Source organism: Coturnix japonica, chromosome Z (genome assembly GCF_001577835.2).
Source record: "Coturnix japonica isolate 7356 chromosome Z, Coturnix japonica 2.1, whole genome shotgun sequence".
NCBI lineage: Eukaryota > Metazoa > Chordata > Aves > Galliformes > Phasianidae > Coturnix > Coturnix japonica.
This window is the reverse complement of record NC_029547.1, coordinates 62,529,059-62,546,795: the sequence shown is the minus strand read 5'-3', so window position 1 is coordinate 62,546,795 and position 17,737 is coordinate 62,529,059. Positions and strand designations below refer to the sequence as shown.

At 47.3% G+C, this 17,737-nt stretch overlaps 1 long non-coding RNA gene across 5 annotated transcripts; it reads left to right on the top strand.

The window, feature by feature from the left end:
• Window positions 1–524: 524 nt before the first annotated feature.
• Window positions 525–17,506, top strand: LOC107306654. Of its 5 annotated transcripts, none has more exons than XR_004305645.1 (7): window positions 525–871; window positions 3,670–4,295; window positions 4,844–4,935; window positions 5,018–6,008; window positions 6,974–7,170; window positions 11,374–11,486; window positions 12,033–17,506. It is a non-coding gene; the product is annotated as an uncharacterized LOC107306654 (long non-coding RNA). The 5 variants fall into 5 exon arrangements; XR_004305644.1 differs by lacking the exon at window positions 525–871 and adding an exon at window positions 1,364–1,878; XR_004305646.1 differs by lacking the exon at window positions 525–871 and having other exon boundaries at window positions 1,364–3,804; window positions 4,132–4,295.
• Window positions 17,507–17,737: the final 231 nt, after the last annotated feature.

The window sequence follows — 17,737 nt, the reverse complement described above, 5'->3', positions numbered from 1 at the left end:
TGCGCACCTCCATCGCCCCGCCCCCCCTCCCCGCCGGCTCGCTGGGGGTGCCGGCCCGGCGGGGCGGGGGCTGCGGCCTGCGTGGCGCCGGGCAGGGGGCACCGCCCGCAACGAGGGGCTCCGGAGGGCGGGGGAGGGGAAAAGCAAGGCCCGGCCATTTCACAGAGCCGTTCGAGCGCTTTCTGCTGAGCAATGTGGTTAAAAAAAGGGGAAAATGGGTAAAAAAAAAAAGCCTCGAGGCGCAGCGCCATCACGCGCCGCCGGCGGTGACCCCTTTGTCCTCAGCCCGCCCCGTCTCCGCAGCACAATGACCCGACACCAAGCGGTTCCTCCTTTCTGAATAAAAAGCAGGGAAAAATGGCACACCGAGCCCCCCCCGCCTCGCTCTAACCCCACACAGCCCTATATTCCCGCTCCCACTGCCCCACTTCAGCCCCACACCCTTCCCGGCTTTGTCATAACTAACACGGCCCGACCCGCTGCCGTGTCCTTGAGCACGATGCAGACATCACGGCCGCCATTACCTGCCCGGCCCGGCTCCGTCCCGCAGTGTCGATGTGAGCGATGGGCGCGGGCTCAGCGCAGCGCCGACATTTTGTGGTGCACATCCCGTCAACCTTCCTGTGTGCGATGAATCGCCGAGTCATCCCCTGCCTGCCTTTCTGCCTGCCTGCAGCACGCTGGTTTTTCTGCAGGAAGCCGGAAAGTACCGCAATGGGCATGTCCCGGTGCCTCCCAGCCGGGCAGGCTGGGGCGGGAGCGAACTCAATAGCTGAACGCATGTAAATGTTGGCGCTGCCCCCTCAGGAAATGGCCCCGCCGTCAGCAGGCGTTGGGCTGCGCTGCTTTAGGCCGCCGCGGTGTTTAGCAGGTATTCTGCAGGTATTTAGCTCGGCTGAGCGCCGTGCTGGCACTGAGATGTGGAAATGGGAGTTCTTTGTTTGTAAAACAACCGCCGGGTTTCGAGAACTATCAGCAGAGTGTTTGAAAACAGCCCTATCTGTTTGCGTTTCTTGTGGTCGCCTTATCGCGTTAATGCCTCCCGCGTCCCATCCGAGCCGAAGAGCCGGGAGAAGTGAACTTTGGAGCCCTGCTCTTTGTGTTGTTCCCCGAGCTGAAGCTGCGTTTGGTGCCATTAGAGGGTTTTGAGCATAGGAGGATATTGCTGTTATGCAACCAAATCGGCATTAGGATTAGAAGAATCCATAAACAAAAGCAAATTTGGAGAGGCAAGGCACTTAAACAGCATAGGCCTTGCAGTGCAGACAGGGCTTGACTGAGGAAAAAGAGCAGTGCTCCATGGGTTTTCCCTTCCCTCAGGATCTGGGCAATCTGAGGGGCTGCACATGAGTTAATAATAATGCAATCATCGAATCCTTTAAGTTGGAAGAGACCTTTGAAGGGCATCTCACTTAGTCCAGCTCTCCTGCACTGAACAGGGACACCATCAGTGCTCAAAGCCCCATCCCCTGACCTTGGGTGCCTGCAGGGACACAGCATCACATGTCTTTTGATATTAAGACACAAAAAACATACTTTTTCCACCTTGGGTGCCTGCAGGGACACAGCATCCACCACCTCTCTGGGCAACCTGTGCCAGTGCCTCACTGTTCTTATTGTAAAAACTCCTTCCTTATATCCAATGTAAATTTCCCTTCTTTCAGTTTGAAATCATTTCCCCTTGTCCTGACACAGCAGGCCCTGCTATAGAAGCTGTCCCGTTCCTTCTTACAGCCACCCTGTAGATACTGAGCGGTCACTCAGCTCTCCTGGAGAGCTCTCTTCTCTAGGCTGCACAGCCCCAGCTCTCAGCCTGTCCTCACAGGGGAGGCAACCACAGAACCATGGAATATCCCAAGATGAAAGAGACCCATAAAGGTCAGTGTCTCCAACTCCTACTGCCACGCAGGAACACCCAATAATCAAACCATACCATCATTAGGTTGACCACACTTAGATAGTTCTTCAGGTATGGTATGCCAGGCAGTTTATGGCTGTGGTTACTTGGCTGCTGGTAGCCAGTTGTGGATGTCCTTTATCAGCATGCATTAACTCATGGCCATGGAATAGAGCATCAGTGAGCAGCTGGGTGTGGGGAAGCAGCTTCACAAACGGCACTTGACAACTCAGCATTTTCTTGGAGGAGAGAAAGGGTGAGCAGTAAGACAGCAGTGCCTGCTGGCAGCACAACCATTGTGGAGCTGGCACTGCAACCTGTCTGCTGGCAATACTACCCTTGTCAAGGACGAGGGTCATCTGTGAAGAACTGTGGGTATCTGGGCAGTAAAAAAAGAGTAGGGTAGATAAATGATGTACATGGGGAAGCCTAGTCCTAACTGTACCTAACTGGTATCTGAACCTCTCATGAAAAGCAGTTTGGTAGGTCTGGGCCCTGCACCCTGAAAATGAATTACTTGGAAAGGATGTGCCTAAGGCCTGACTCATCCCAAGGGCTCAAAGAGAATGGACTGGACTGGCTGTCCAAGTATGTGTGGTCTGGTGTGCGGTGGTAGGAAGCCTTGTTAGAAGGTCCCCCTTGCACAGTGCCATGGGAGCAATGCACACCACATCTCTACTCAGTGCAGGCTGCAGATAGAAGGTGTTTCTCTGGGGCATGGCAAGATTGTCCAGGCAATGGGGAGAGCCCATGTAGTCAGTGAATGAGCACCCTCTGACGATGCAGCAGTCTCCCTGTGCTGGAAATAGTTGGGGGCTGTGGGAGTGTTGCAGAGGAGGAAGCTCAGACTTGCCTCATTTTTCATTTTCCCTCTGTGTTTGCCTGTGGCCAGTGGAGGAAACAGGGCTGAGCGGATTTGGTATCCCAGTCAGTGTGCCTCTTCCTCCTATTCTCTGAGAATCAGCCTCTGCTGATATTTACTATCTGGAGCCATGTGTGATGGGTTCATCTGTACTGGGAGTCACTTGCGGAGCAGCTGCTGTGCTGCATTTACATTTCCCCTCGCAATATATTTATTCCTGTGTCCAGAAAGTATTAATAGCAATCTGCATGCGGTTGCATATCTGCAACAAAACCTTTTATTTGTCCTTGAGTGAAAATATATCCTCCACGAGAAACACCCAAAGTCATCTCGTTTTCCTTGGGTCGGTCTACTGAAGGGAGTGGCAATGCAGAAAAATCTCTCCCCTCTCCCTCTGATGGCTCAGGTGGATGCATGAATTTTAGCCGCATTTGAGTTGTGCAGTCAGCAGCTGAGCGGCCAATATGCACAGGCTGATTAAGTGGTTGGCTGCTTCCTCTTAGCATGACTAAGGAATTGGATTTTGCCCAATGATTTCAAACGTTTTTTATTGGAGAGAAGACATTTATTGCATCCTTGGGGACGTGAGGCAAAAAAAAAATAAATAAATACCGTGCCCTATGAGATGAGGCTTCCGTTGGGTTTTTAGTTTGATGCACCTATTTCTTGGCACTACCCTAAAATAATTAATAAATGGCAGAGCATTATTGGTGAAAAATGAAGCATGAGGGCTGGAGGAAATGAAGGGAGTTCAGCTGCCTCTGTGCCCGACTGCTCTGCTTGCGCCCACCTCTGCCATAGCGCCTGGGTCAGAGCCGCACTGAGTCATCCTGGTGCACAGAGTGGGGCACGCGGGGTAAATTGATTCTCATCTCCCTGCGAGATTTCCTCATTTGTTCTTTATCTGTAGGAGGGGATTTCCATAGTAATGCGACCTGTCTCCGTGCTCCATTAATCGTCTCCCAGCTGATGTAGATCGTCCCGGTTGAACAGATAGATAATGGAGAAGTGTTGAGTGCTTGAGCGACGCATCTGAAAGGAACAGGTAGGCAAGAATTGAAGTGCAAATGTTTAAAGACAAAACCCGACATTCTTCCCGGACAGGATGTCTTCATGCTAGTTTACTGTTATTTTCTAGTTGCAGAACGCGATAGGATGAGAAATTAGAATGTAAATGTTTTATTTTTTAGTGTTGCACGTGACTTCTCTGGTAAGTTACTTTTCATGAACAGAACTCTTAATGACCTTTAATACCAACAGCAGTCACTGACTTTATGTGTGCCAGTACGAAAATGTGAAGTTGTGATGAAAAATGCTGTTTTTTACGGTGTCAGAGGTCACCAAAAAGCTGACTGCACATTTCTGTTGCGAGTTGGTTAGTCCAGAAAAAGAAATGCTCCTCCAGGATTTTGCGTCTTCCATCCACATAAGGGAGTGAGAAAATGTAGCGAAACAACAAACGAACACAGAACTAGGAAGCTCAACATCTTTTTTGATGCCCTCTTCAATGCGAAGACTAACGAAAATAGCAGGAAGGTAGGAAAGAATGCTTTTTTCCCTCTTCCCCTCCCCGCCCCCCCAAACTAAGGCACCGTGAGGTTTTCCTTGCCTCACCCAGGACCCGTAGACAACGTCACAGAAATAGGTTTGAAGACCATTTCTTAACTGCCACGAATTCTGTGAATTCAGAGTTGAGCAATAAAGTTAAAAGAGGAAAGGGGGGAAAAAAAAAAAGAAAGAAAGCCATCGGGCTGGAATTCCTTAACAGCAGCACCCTGCTAATGACCCTTTTGTCCTTAAAGCACCACTCAACCTCTGCTTTTACATCCCGGCTTGTTTTGTTCTGCGGGAATATTCACATATCACTTGAAAGGGATGTGTGAACAAACGCATTTTTTCCCCCCATCAATATTCCTATTTTGTCAGTTACTTAATGCATGCAGGAACCTTTCCCATAGCAACACAGAAACCTTAAGAAACTTTGCCTAATTCTTTAATTACCTTTTTCTTTCTATTAAGAGGAGCTCGGGCATTTCTGAGACAGAAAATCAATACATCATCTATTATATTATTCTCTGGAACAGGAGATCTGGCCGTACTGATGGTGAAAGGCCGAGTTTTCTGGAATAAAGTGTAGACTTCTGATCTTCCTGAAGTAATTAAGGAGATTGAAAATGTAAGTATGTATAAAGTAACTTCAGGTTTATGTTTCACGTGATTCAAAGTATTATGCTCTTTTTTTTTTCTTTTTTTCTCAGTTTTAGCAATACCATAAAGAGCTCATTTCTGTGATTCCAAGTCAGCCTTAGTTGTTCTAATGTGCATAGCAGCTGGAAGAGAAAGCCACGCGATGGCTGAAGAAGTTGTCTGCAGCAAGAAAATCACATCTCAGTTCCCAGGATTTCAGAGAGATGAGTCTCCTTCAATAGTTACAAACCTCTGCAAAACGTTTTGGTGCCTGTTGTGCACTGGTTTGATCGGATCTTGGTGATTTCCTCCTGCATGCAATCCAGGGCCTGGTTCTGCTCTTCATGATGGATGATGCTACCAGGAACCGTGGCTGATTCATTGTGCTGAAGGAGGAGAGAATGGGGATGTGGAGTTGATCTTCATAATTGGCCTACGTATTTTGGGTAACATGTAACGTGTTACATTTATTCTAGGCTCACAGCAACCTAGTTGTGAGAAAAATGTGGAACCAACATATGGCTTGGAACTGCTAGCAATGCAGGGCTAGCAGGAGGCACTTCTGAGGTGCCACGCCATCCACAACATTCGAATTTTAAATGTGATCTGAGTGTGTCCTCTGTGTGTGACCTGACAATAATTATTGATCGGGGTCTTAAGTCGCTGCTTTGAATTCCTTGGGTCAGTTGGTTTTGTCGTCTTTGTTTTGCTTGCTTAGGGGAAAGGTTGTTTGTGCTGGGAGGGGAGGAATTGCACCCACCATAGCACTTCAACATGTAGCACTAACAGATTTATTCCTTGGGACAAAAAAAAAGGAGGGGGTTTCAAAGGTTCTGATACTCCTTTTTAAACCAAAACAGTTGGCAAGGAAAAATGGAAGAGGAGTTAGTGATGCTCTTGACTACTTTCTTACATGTCTGAGACTATAGGTGTGTTAATTCCCCTCCGTCTAAGTGTTCCTGACTGCTCCGTGCCTTGCCCCGAGCGGAAAGATAAAGAAGAGATCCTTCCATTTGTATCAGACATGGCTTCCTTCCTGGGTTGCCTTTCTTTGTGGCGTAGGTACGCTGAACTCTGCCGCTTTCCAGAGCCCTTTTTCAGAAGGTTTTGGTACGTCCAGCGTTTGCCCGGGGCTCGGGGCCATTTGGGGGAAGGGAGCGCTGGGGGGAGGGGAATCTTTGTCTCTTCCCGGGCAGATTTGAGATCTTGCGAAAGCGCACCGCTTTTGTTGCAGGAGACTACAGTTTCCCTCAGCCAAAGTTTTAATTACATCAGGGGTCAAAGGCTCGCTGTTTTCAACCCCCAGTTTGAATGCGGAGGCAATGGAACGGTTCGCCTTTGAGCGAAGGCATTCACACTTCCCCGCACATCTGCCCGCTCCGTGTCACACGCCGCTGCCCACCATTGTGCCGGGCCTGGCCCTGCGGCCTCACGCTGCGAGGAATGCGGTGATAAACCTCTGTAGCACGGCGGCAGCCTCGGCTATGGCCTGACAAAGTTCGTGTCTTCCTCAAATCACTTTATTTGTTGTTTGTTTCTGAAACAGAACTTCGTTTGGCTTCGTCTGTTCTGAAGTTTGCAGGGGGTCCCGAGTTTCGCATATACATCAGCGCTGTCACTGTAGTATTGATGAGATTCTCGTTTGTTTATTCATTCGTTTATTTACAGCTTTCCTGTGAAAGCGGTAGGTGGTCACAGACGGAGATGAAGATGTTGTTGGCAACACCCAATGTGTTCATTAGCTGCTCTGTGCCATTCAGCCCATAGGGATCACCTCGAAGGTCCGCAGGCTCCAGCAGATATCTGCATTGCAGCCCCACCTTTGAGCAAAGCTGTCTCTGTTGGTACCTTACAAAGCATGGCTGCTTTACCCCATGTCATGCTTTCCCAGGCCTGTTGTCAATGGGAGTGATCTTCCCACTGCAGAGCAGAGATACAAGCTCAGCTTTAGCCCTAACACCCCAATAACATAAATGTGTGTTTTTAAATGCTTATTTTTCATTCATTTTGTCTATTCCTTTGGACAGCACGGCGCTGGCAGAGCTCCTCACGTGGCACAGGAGCCGTGCTGACTCACGCGCTCACACGGGAAATCCCAGCATGCTTTCTGGCTGCTTCTCATTCAAACGATTCTTCCCAGCCTTCTGCTTTTGGGAAGGGAGCCTCAGTCTGCACCTCACACCCCGGCACTCTGCTGCTGTAATTCAGCACAAAGATAGCACAGGTAACTTGACCAGAGCTGCCTGTAAGTTACCTAAATGTACCCATCTTGTTCTTATAACTGTTCTTACATCTCACGACTGTTGCCCTATAGTTTAGTTTAGCGAGTATTACTTTGATTTAATCAATAGAGGCTTTAGTGAATAAACAACATACAGCCTTGCCGCTGTGCTGAGTAAAGCACCGGTAGCGCACAGCGCACGCGCGTGCATATTCATATGGACTCAGAGAGTGTTCCGTGTAAGGCAGCAGAGCCATTAACTGTTTGCTTTAATTAATTTCCGCGTTAATGACCACCAGAGGGTGCTCGTGTATCCGGGTGAACGCTGCTGCATTTTCGTCCTCTGAGGAACTGGGACGACGGATTCCAGCGCCGTAGGAATGAGAGTGAATTGAGAGTCGAACCCCATCAGTTATTTAAGCCGGGCACAGCGCCTGGCCGTGCGTGCCCCACTCAGGTGTGATCCCTCTGACTGGGGGCTGCCTAAACCAGCAGGGTCTTCTGCCCTACGTCTTCAGTACACTGTGCTTTTTAAACAGCAAAGACAACAACAAAGGCTTTAATTTAGCTGAGCTGCAAGCGTTGAAGTTAAGAGCTTCCTACTAAAACGCTTTGCATTTGAGACAAAAGCAATGCTCTTCCAAACATAACAAGAGTTTTCATGTTTGGTACAGCCAAGGCTGAGCAGTGTGATGCTGTGAGGCTGCCCTATCTGTATGCACGCTGCCAGTGCCCTGTGCGATGTGTGCTGAAACCGCAACAACTTCCAAGCAGACCACCCACTGCATTGTGCAGGAATGCCTTTTACATATCGCACAGACCTTTGAGTTCCTCCCTTTTTTTTTTATCTTATTCTATCTCTTCTAAATCATGTTCCTCCGAATCTGTCATTTATTGAAAGATAGATGCAAATAATGGTTTGGTTCTCTGGATGTTCACACTTACTGACAAGAAACTATCAAGATTAGAGGGAGGGAGTTTTGTCTCTGCAGAAAATGAAGTGGATGAGATTACTCGTGCTGCAGCTCATGCTGTGCAGTTCTGAATGAGGCAGCCAGCTCATGGCTGATGCTTTTTCTTCCTCTCAGAATGAAAGGAGGTAGCCTTGAGATGTAACTATTGCAGCAAAAGCCACCGTACTCCTGAATTAGCCCAAACCGCAGCTGTGTCATTCTGGAGCTGGGAGCCTTTCCCACAGGGCAGCGCTGCCATCCGACACGACAGAGAGGTGAAGACAGAGCCATTCTTACCATGGCACAGCACTGGGATGCTGCTGTCAGAAGCATCTGCATCTCTCCAAGGGCTGGCAGTGCTGTGCTGCTCTGCCATGTTACAGCTGCCCTGGCAGACATGATGCTGCTCCAAAATGTGCATTCGCTGCAGTTGGCACAGTTTCTTCTTAACAGTTTAAGTTCTGTTTGGTTGAAGTGCATTTTGTAGACTTTTATAATGACGTGTTTTGATTAAAAATACAGGTCTTTTAAGGTGGACAGATCAGAAAAGCACATAATTTCTTTGTACACACACCATCAGTCAGACTGCTTCTCTGCTGCCATCTGTCACACTGCAATAGTGTGGGATGGAGTATAGGTGGGAAGGTGCAACCCCTACTGCTGTACCACCAACATCCATTCTGATGTCATGGGCCAACATCACAAATTAGGAGGCATTACTTCCAGAGCAGCCCTTGTATAAAGTGGTTTGTGGGCATGTTGTGGTGGTGCTTTACTTTTCTATTTTCAGTCACCATCCCTGCAGACTATCAGTGTGTAGCACAGTTCTGTTCAGATTGTTAAGGGGTGGAAAAAGAGAGCAGCTCAAAGTGAGCCACGGCAGTGTACCATTTCTTGTATGCTAGAGACCTCAAGATATGGGGAATGATGCTAGAATCATGATTCCTCAGCAAGTCCTCATTTTCCCATACATAAATTTTTCCAGTCCAAAAACAGAATCTGGTGTGGGTTTGGTTAGTTTTTTTTTCCAGCATCTGTGGGTGTCTGGTAGTCTATTCAAAGAGTGTAACTTAGCAATAAGTATCTCAGCATGCATTGTTACTATACAGGAATCCTTAGTAAGGACCAAGAAGTGTAGATTCGTTTTGTTTTGTTTTGTTTTAACAACCACTAGATCCTAAAGACCTGGAAGATTCCAAGCCCTGGTCCCTGGTGTCTGCAGTCATCCTTCATGTGCTCAGCCAGTCCTGGGTGTCCCAGGCACATCTGTAAAACCTCTCCCTGTGTGCTCAGTAAATCCACATGGCTACACAATGATCACCATTCAACTGCTGCATGACATGTATCCAAAATATCATCTGGTAGAAATATGGGAGCCTTGTATAAAAATATTAAGGATTATGACATCATTACCTCAGCCAAGATGACGATTTTGGGTGAAGATCCTGTGCTGAATTTGTGCCTGAGGCAATTTGGTTTCATCCACAGGGTGTAAAGTATCCTTCACAAGATAACATTTGGCCACTGTTGCAAGGTCTTCCTACCCCCAGGCAGGTCAACACTTCTAGCCAACTTGGTGTCATTTGCAAACTGACTGAGGGTGCACTCAATGCCCTCATCCAGGTTATCACTAAAGACATTGAACAGGACAGGCCCCAGCACCAACACAGGGGAACACCACTCGTGACAGGTTGCCAGCTGGATTTAATTCTGTTTATCGCCAGTCACCCCTGGTCAATTTCTGTCACTTCTGAGATCTCCAGCTGCATTAAAATGAGCAAAGGAGCGGAACTCCTTGGTTGCAAGAGAGTCAAAGACAATTTACATTACAGTTGGGCTGCTCTTGAGTAGTTAGATCAGGCCCAACTCACAGTGCATTCAGCTGCTAAATTATTCTGAATTCAATTGGTAACTGAGTCAGACCAGAAACTGGAGAAATGAGGCAATAAATACATAAATAAATGAATAAGTGCATTATTTGAACGACTGTCATTGTTACCTTTGTGGTCAGTAAGCAAGCAGAAGGATGGATCTCTCCGTGTTTACAAAGTGCTCTCTGATGCATTCTCAGCTTCATAAAGTTTTATCTGAGTGACAGAAGATGCTCTTCAGGGCTTGTGAGTCTTACAGCAGCGTATGCCTCCTTTCACTTCCTCCAGAAAAAGCAAATTGCAGAAGTGAGACAGAGAGAAAAATAATGTTGTTACAGGGGATGTGGAGATTTTAATGAAGAGATCCAGCTGAACTCGTGGGTCTGAGCTCTGTGTGAGGAGAACTGTATGCATTATTTGTCCCGTGTTTTAGAAGGGCTGAATCACGGGAGCTGCTCTATGTCAGGGCTACAGGAAGTGTCACTGCCTATTCCCACCTTTCCCAGTTGAACAGGAGTCCCTCGCTGCGGTAGACCTGGTGTTGCAGATCCTGCTGTACATCAATGGGACACTGAGCTTGTAATACAGCTGGAAGGGGATTCCTACATTTAAAGCAAGACGCTGCTTCTCTTTTCCCTAAAATATCCCCTAGAGGGCACTACTGGAGGGCTGCTGCCTGCAGGATCCTGCAGATGGCTGCTGACAGCTTCCGACCCGCTTACTGGTCAGCACAGCCCAGGTTATGTGGATGCTTTGTCTTACACTTAGCTCAGCGGGCATGAAACTCAGTTTGGTCTACAACCAAAGCAGAACATGCTGTGTCAAGTAGACAGCCTCCAAAATGGTATGAAATAACAGTTTTCAGCCTGGCTATCGTTTGAACCAGGGAAAAGGCAAAACCTGTGAGATTTGTGGGAATCCCTGATGCAGATTATCACAAGGCAAGATGGTAGAGAAGTGGCTGGAGGTACTGCAGCATGTGTGCTAGATACAGCATCTCCCAAATCCTTTCCAGGACTGCAGGGCAGGCAGCAGAGCGAGGGTTCTTCATGAGCTGAAGGCTGAGTGCCACACCACACAAGAAGTCTGTGGGCTGATGTCTCAGCCATACACAGAGGATGTTCTTCTGTCTAAAACACTCATGTATTTGATTAAACGTGGATGAGCAGTTTTTCCTTACATCCAACCCTTTCTTGCACCTTGTGCACACGTTCTTCTCCCCATCACCAGGAACCTTTGGTTAGAGTCTGGCTCTTGTTTGCTCTGTAATGCTCTATAATGCTTTCTAGGTGCTTGAGGGCTATAATCAGATCACCCTCAGCTATCTCTTTTCCACACGAAGAGGTCTTTTTTTCACACAAAACGTTATCTGTGTTTTGCAGAATGGCCTCAGCTGAGAATATCTTTAGCACAGTTAAGAACGTGTCAGTCTCCAGCCAGAAGCACAGAAGCAGCACACATCTTTAGATGATACAAGCCAACCTGCTGCCTGGAGGTAAGGGTGGCCAGCTTTGAGATATTATATCTGTCTTTATTGTACCAATACACACAGCTCCCTGAGGGGACAAAAAGGCACGCTTGTGGAGGCTCACCGCAAGACATCAGCACATGTTACAGGTGATGCTGCATGAAGGTGAGGTCTAGCAATGAGCAGCTGCAGTTCTCTGTGCATGGCTCAGCATGGGCAGGGGCATCACACACCTCTCTGCTCTGCATCACTATTTGGCTGTTTGCTGAGTCAGAGTATATTCCTCCCAGCTACAGTAATATTTGCTGTATGGATTTTGTAGCTTTACTCTTTGACTTTATCCATAGACTTCTGTGAATTTGTCCTATGGTTTTTTTTGAGATAGGCAAAGCTGCCAGAGATGGAATGTCTAACAGTAATGGCTCACATGGTTCAGCCATGTCGGCTAAGAAGGAATGCCTCCTTGTGAAGGAGGTGAAGCTGCCACCTGCTGGTCTTGTTCGTTGCCTCTTTGCTCTTTCACTGGGAGATGCATGAGCAGACTTTGCCTGCTGATCTCTTTCCCTTTCACAGCTGGTGGGATCTGCCTTCATATTTGTCATCTCTTCACATCATCGTGTCTCCATACAGCCGACTGATGAAGAAACTTTTCTGACTTCTGATCATCCCTTCATACGTTTCTGTCCTTTCCAGTTCTTCCATCTCCTTTTTGAGTTGAAGACATAGAGGTCAAATATTGCTCAGAGGCACTAAAAGAGGCATATGAAGGAAGAGGCATTGGTGGATGTGTTTGGATATGCTTAATGAGGAACAGAGAACAGGCTAGTTGCTAATTGTTTATCCAATGCTGTCACCAGCTGTCTGGAGTCTTCCCAGTGATGTAGGTGAAAATGGTGACCTGCACAAGGCCTTCACTACTTCGCAGTCACCTTCTCCTTTGTCCAGGGCCTGGTCCCAGAGGCAGCTTCAGTAAAGGTCCCAGCAATGCTGTAACCCTTTCCATATTGCCTAATTCATTGCCTGCCAAGACATGTTTGAAATAGCCCTGTCTGCAGCCCTGAGGACAAGAGCTGTGTTATTAACAGAGTGCTTTTAAAGAAAAATGGCTACTTTTATTTCCTCTCTCATTTATTTATTTGTTTGTTTGTTTGTTTCACTCCTGCCCCAAATGATCAAGATAGAGAAGCTAAATATTGCTCAGTGGCTTATGTTGTATGATAAATATTGTCTGTTTCAAGGTGCTATCTGAAAGCTCATTCTCACTCATTTGCAGACAGAACGGTTATTTCAGGACGGGCATAATATGGAAATGTTTCTCCTACCCATTTCTGGAGTCTTTTTTGGTATCCTGAGCAGCGCCAGATATTGGAATGGCTATACTGTGTCTGAGTGAAAAGACAGGGTACCTCAGCAGTGGCATCTACAGCAGGGACAACCACATGGGTTGCTCTAAATCAGGACCAGGAAGATTGTACTGCACGAGAGACTGCCAAAGCTGACATGGGCCATGATGTCAGACTGCTGGAGAAACACCTGGAGGAATGAGGGGCAGTGAGGGGCACTCATAGAAGCAATAAAAGGGCAGAGAAAGCATCAATTTACCAGTAGGAACAGTATGCTAGTAAGATGTGCTGTGCTCCTTTTTCATACATTCTGGGCCATCCCTGTGGGCGGCATGACGGTGATACTTCAGACCAACATATAACACTGTGCAGCTCAGTACTGCCTTGAGAGCTGCACCACCGGTGATAAGAGACAATGCAACACGTGCTGCTTTGCCCTTGAGTCCCTCCCTGTCCCCTGGTTCTGCTCTACAACCCATTTATTTTCCCACCTGAATGCCATCTCTGTGCTTTCCTTTAACTTTCACCAAATCCTGCAGGGGTCTGGTATTGCAGGAGAGTTTCCTCCTCTGGCTGCACACCTGAGAAAGAGCTTTAACGAAACTAGAAGATGGCCAGAGATTTTGTGTTCCTGATATTCCTCGCAGCAAATAGATATCCACTGGGGAAATCAGGTTATTTTCTTATCTCAGGAGCTGCTGTAGATGATCTTCCTTCAAATCCTTACCAGAACTGAGCCACTGCTGCTGGTGGCAATTAAAACACATGCCATGAAAGGAACTGATGGAGTTATGACTGTGTTGGTGAAATGCTGGTCCCCACAAAGACCCTGCCCACCCCCACCAGCCTGGACCATGACACGATTCATCCTCCATCACTCTGGAGCTGGGCAGCTTCTCATGGCCAGGTCAGAACCAGCACCTGGGCTGAAGGCATTGGTTACGAAGAGTAAAACAGAGAGAAACAAACAGCAGAACTCTCTCCAGAAGTGCAAACAGTGCTTGTGAGAGGCAAGAAGGCAGCACACATTGATGGCAGTGCAGTTTCTATTAGATGAGTATACTTGACATGACCCTGGCTGCATCCGTGATCAGCAGACCACAATACCACCACATTGTCAGCTGCACCCTCAGAGTCTGTGTGAGCTTTGCTTGGAATTAAGAGCCAGACTTTGTTTGTGCAACAGTCATTTATTTCTGCTTTCTTTACTTGTTGTCCAGCATAGGCCCTGCTTATGGTTCTGGGCTCTTCCAGGACTGGGGAGAACACAAGGCGCTGCTGGCCCTTCTCTTTGGCTGTGCAGGTGCACAGTGGAGTCAGTGAGCCCACTGATGAACTCTGCTGTGCTGCAGGTTGGCTTGCACAGATGATGCCCACTCACATGTCACAGCAGATGGGATACGGCACCTCTTCCTGAGTCATAGTGTCAGCTCACTGCAGCCAGCTGGAGAGAGCTGAGGATGTGTATGATATACTCCAGCCTCATCCTTGCTCCTCATGCCTTGCATCAGGGGAGGGGAGCCAGCCATTCAGCCATTCCATGAGAATACAGCCTGCTGGGAGGTCCCCACCATCCTTCCTACAGCAGGGATGTCTCTGGGCTGGCGCTGGCTGGCTGCTCAGGAAGGTAGAGATGAAGCTGCAAGCCAAAGATGGAGCCTAGGGCCAGCAGAGGAGCAGAAGTTATTTGTGTCTTAGGTATCCTGCTCTCTGCTCTCTGGTCCTGGTGAGACAAGCATTCAGGAGAGCCATTCTGCAGTACTGGTACACAAGGTCTTCATCACAGTGTCCACGAAGAGAGCAACAGACAGTTCTCAACCTGTCTGATTGCTGCTGAGTGCATGGTTTGTACTTGCTTCACTTCTGCCTCTCTCACTGCTTTACGGCTCATTTGGCTGAGCTCTTCATACAAAATAGCGTGTTAGACCAGCTCTGTGCTGGGAGTGCTGCAGGAAGGCATTGGATGGCTGGGAAAGGGATGGGCAAAGGGGACTCTGCTTTCAGCATCCACACTGCCTGCCTACCATGCTATTGCGCTTGTTTGTTTTGCTAACCCATATGGAATAATAATAATGTTTCAAGTCAAAGAAGCACACCTATGAAACCAACCCTTCCTGGTCAGTGACTCTGCCCCCAATCTTCCCACAGCATGTCCAACCACTGTGCTGCAACTCTTTGCTTTGTGTCAGACAAGGAAGAATGAGAATAGCATGTGCCTGATATTTGGTGATACATTGGTATATTCAGTACTGATATATATTGATGCATATTTGGTGGTATATTGACATGTTTGGCAGTATATGAATATATTCAGTGATGATGAATGAGCAAAGGAGATACTTCCAGAGCTCCATTTTCAACCTCCTTTCAGCCTCTTGGGGGAGCACCCAGAGGACATTTGCTCTCTCATTGCTGGCCCCATTCATGTCTGCAGTCTAACAGACTCACACATGAACCAAGGCCAGTTTTAGAAATCCTTGGTGGAAGTACAGTATGTCAGACATAATTCCACTGTTTGGAAACATTCCTTTTTATTACTTGATATTTAGATCATTTCTGTCCATGTTTATGTTTGTGCGCTTCCTAACAGGCATCTATTTGCAGAACAGAGTATGAGAAGTGCTTCTGACAGGCACATGTAGTGGCTGGTTTCAGAGAGATGGGGCAGGACTCGCCTTGCAGACCTTTTAGACTTAATTAGGAAGAGTTGTGGGGAGAAACAGCTGCACCCACATTTTCTTTTTTTTCTGTTTCCCACTGCTTTTGGCTGCTATACTGTGGGATGCACTTTTTGTGTGTGTGTGTACAGAGCAAAGTTCATCTGAGCCTTTACAGCACGGCATTATGGCAGATGGAAACCATTCCCAGCTGCCAGCTGATCTGGTTGCCCTTGGTGTAGAGCAGGACACTGAATAGATAACCCTCTGCCAAAGCAACAGGTGCTGTGTCAGTGTTAGGGGTTTTGTCTTTGTGTGGTTATAGCTGCCCCTCTAGCCTATGCTTAGGAAAGGCGATCTTCCTTCTTCATGCCATGGTGACCAATAGGCTGTCCTGAAGCTTTTTGCTTTTTTGCTGGTTTGCTCTGGCTCCTGCAGCAGCACCAGGCAAGCCAGGAGGCTTAGTTGTCAATGAGAAGGGAGATGAATGTGGGGGTGCTACCAAGAGCAGAAAGGAAAGGAACAAAAAAGGCCGCATCTCCTGTGCAGCCCTCCTGCTCAAATGCCACCATAAACAGTTTTTATTTTATTTTTTTAATATAGAAAATGATTTATTTTCTAATCAAATGGCTGAGGGGTTTGATTCATCTCTTGTGATCCTCCAAAACCATAAGCTGTTTGTGTAAGTTGCTTGCTGATTAAACTCTGTACACTGCTGTAAATCAAATCCTGCATTTCCCAGAGGTGATTGGAAGCGATCGTGCTGAGCTCTCCAGCATTAAGGCCACATTATTTCCTTCCGTCCAAGGTGTTTTCCAGGATTGCACAAAGCAAGTGGAGTTTGAAGGAAGTCTTATTTCACATTTTGGAAATGAGTAACTTCTGGGTTATGTTCAAGCTTTTTGGTAACCAGAATGGTACATTACTCATCTGTTCTCATTAAATGGGATTCAGCAATGGCTGAAGTCCCAGGAACTTGTGTATGAAGAATACAAACAAGATGGTTCTTTTGCTTCCTTGTGCTTTAACACTGCATTGTATCTCTGCATGGTTTTAAGGTGTCAGGAATGGATCCAGAAGGCAATCACGTCACTTTGTGCTCCTGTGTTTGGGCAAGTTGTTACTACATAGGCATCAGCAGCAAAAGGTGAAATCCAGATCTACGCATCCCCCTGTCTGAGTGGCTGCTTATAGACAAAATAATTGCTTGTAGTTAATTTGGATATATGTATCTTCCATTTGTAAGGTAGTATATACAGAGACACATCTGATTAAGTGACATTCTGCCATTATTGCCTTTTATTAAACAAAAAGAAACTGGAGAGTAACTCTTATAGCAGTGAATTGGAAATAAATGATAAAAACCAGGTTCCTTTCTCCCCATACAATTTTGTTCAAGTGTCACATATACAAGGACGTGGATGTGACTGTTACTGGCCACAGTAACCCCATGCAGTGCTATAGGCTTGGGGCTGAGTGGCTGGATGACTGTGAAGAGGAAGTGGACCTGGGGGTGTTGGTTGATGCTCAGCTGAACATGAGACAACAGTGTGCCCGGGTGGCCAAGAGGGCCAACAGCATCCTGGCTTGCCTATCTTGTGGTTTTCTATGACTGATGTCATCAGAGGACTAAAGAAGAGCAAGTGATGCCATCTGCCTGGACTTCTGGAAGGACTTTGATATGGTCCCACACCACATTCTTACTTCCAAACTGGGGAGACATGGATGTGAAGAATTGATTATTTGGTGTATAAAGGCTTGGTTGGATTTCCACAGCTAAAGGGCTGTGGTCAGTAGCTCTATGTTCACATGGATGTTGGTGATGAGTGGTGTCCTCCAAGGGTCCAAACTGGGACCATTGTTCTTCAACTTCTTTATCAGTGATATAGACAGTGGAATTGAGGGCACCCTTACCAAGTTTTCTGACAATACAAAGTGAAGTGGTGCAGCTCACCCAGCAGAAGGAAGGGACACCACTCAAAGGGACCTGGACAGACTTGAGAAGTGTGTCCAGGTGAACCTAATGAGGTTCAACAAGGCCAAGTGTAAGGTGTTGCACTTGGGTCTGGGCAATCCCAGATGTGTACAGACTGGGAAAACTCACTGAGAGCAGCCCTGCAGAGAAAGACTTGGGGGTCTTGGTGGATGAAAAGATGGACATGAGGCAGCAGTGTGTGCTTGCAGTCCAGAAAGCTAACAATATCCCAGGCTACGTCAAAAGAGGGGTGGCCAGCAGGGTGATAGAATTATAGAATAATAGAATTACCCAGGTTGGAAA